We start from the raw sequence: 2,005 nt of genomic DNA, 5'->3' as shown, positions 1-2,005 counted from the left end.
TAGAAAATTCATTAATCTTAACGAAACTTTTTGTTATTATTAAACAAATATATTTTGTAAAAATTTTTAATTTTATTTCAGTTATTATGTTAATTTATAATACAATGTACATAAGTTAATAATCTTTTTCATTTTTATTTTTATTTATTTAGCATGGATTTTTAATTCCGTCGAAACGTAATCTATTGGTTCCGCTTCCGCGTAATATATAATCCGCTCCATAGGACGCACCGTCCTACGAAATATGTATATATGTATAAAGCTATGGTATCACGTGGCCATCGGCTGCGGTGATCATGCAGCTGTATTGTTAAGCCGCGTTCGTTGCGGCGACTACGACGGTGATTGGCCGCTTGAGTTGCGACACTTCGTGCGCCGCGGCTACTGCCTTTAGTATTGGTCGCTGTCGTTGCAACACTGCGCGATAGACAAAGCTCTCGTCGTGTCTGTGTTACATCGCGTTATTACACGTGTAAGAAGCCTGAGCACGCAGAAAGCAAATTAATCGTGAATAAGTTAATAATTTTGTGTGTGAAAATTCTGCCTCACAAATCGTGAAGCAAGTGATATGTGACATGATGAGTGGCGATAAGGAATTCATCAGAAGGAGATTGAACGAATGGAAATTGTCTAAATGGTATGATCGTTTTATTGGTTAGTATTATTGTATTTTTTGGTAATATTGCTTATTTTTCTATGAATTTCTTGGTATTTCACCGAGTAAGCGCGAGTGTTAAACGGCGTCAATTAGATCGCAATCCAATTAGTAATGCGGCTAATCGAGATAATCCTCGAGATTTTTTCCGTGGAAAGAAGGGAAGGAGACGTTACAACTGACGAGACGCTAAGCGCTATTCACTCTGAGGAAACGCTTAACTTCTCCGTAATCAACAGTCATCGCGAGATTCGCGAAACGTTACGTTCGTTCGTTCATTCAGCCTTCCCTGAGTCGTTATGGATTTTCATCGGGTGCCGCGATGTCTTTATTTTACAATGTTATCGTTATTTTCGCTATCCGTCGTTTATCACAATTATCGTCATTACTACAATATATTATTGTATTTTTATTAAGAGGTTATATTCCAATATATAATACATAACTGGTATCGAAGTGTTTAATAATATATGATCATTAGAACATAACCTCCCTATACATGGTAAAAAGAGCGGGAACTTTTGTGTAACGGCAGATCAACAGGGGATTCCCCTTTATACACTACATACATGAAGGCTTTATTGAATAAGATTTTGTTTAACAGGATTTCGATCGTAAAAATAAATATAGATACATGATATGGTACAAATTCTTGTATTATTGTATTGTGGAACTGCTTGTATATAAAATCGTTTAATTAATCGTATCTTTTTATCGTTTCTCGATTTTTTTTTGTAATTACAGATGACTGTCGTATATTAAAGAATTCGTACTGTGTTTATCGAAATTTCCCACACACATAATCCGATCATAACTATATAATTACATAATTTATACAATTCGAAACAAATAACAAGGATTCCCGCAAAATTTCGTATAAATAATGTTAAATATTTTTAAATAAATATATTTAAAAAAAATATTTCTTTTTTTTTTCTAAAGAAAACAGATATTAAGTTAATATATTTGATATTAAAATAAATATATATATATATGTATATAACGAATGTGTTATTAGAGGAGGAAATTGATAAGGAATCTTTTATGAATCTGAGTGAGAGAGAAGTATCACGAATAATAACTACGATCGGAGGAATTCACTGTTTCCTTGAAAACAGAAACTTATGGGCGGACAGTATAAAACAGGTAAAAATAAGATTTCTATAATTTGCAAAGTTTAAATAAAAAGTAAAAATATAAAATAATTGAACAATCTGTTTGCAAGAATTATTTTCTTTTTTTGCAGAAGAGATGTGAAATATCAGATGACTTTGAACCAGAAAAATCATTATCATGCCAAAATGAACAATTGTCGAAATCATTAACAGTGAGAGCAAAGTCTGATTTGTG

The 2,005-nt window shown here is 32.4% G+C and overlaps 1 long non-coding RNA gene across 1 annotated transcript; it reads left to right on the top strand.

Annotated features, from left to right (window-relative positions):
• The first annotated feature begins 361 nt into the window (after nt 1-361).
• On the top strand, nt 362-2,005 carry LOC139810285 (uncharacterized). The gene is made up of 3 exons (XR_011731275.1): nt 362-654; nt 1,674-1,801; nt 1,902-2,005. It is a non-coding gene; the product is annotated as an uncharacterized lncRNA (long non-coding RNA).

This window comes from Temnothorax longispinosus, chromosome 3, assembly GCF_030848805.1.
Source record: "Temnothorax longispinosus isolate EJ_2023e chromosome 3, Tlon_JGU_v1, whole genome shotgun sequence".
NCBI lineage: Eukaryota > Metazoa > Arthropoda > Insecta > Hymenoptera > Formicidae > Temnothorax > Temnothorax longispinosus.
Note: the sequence above shows the minus strand (reverse complement) of the source record. Positions and strands in the feature narration are given on the sequence as shown.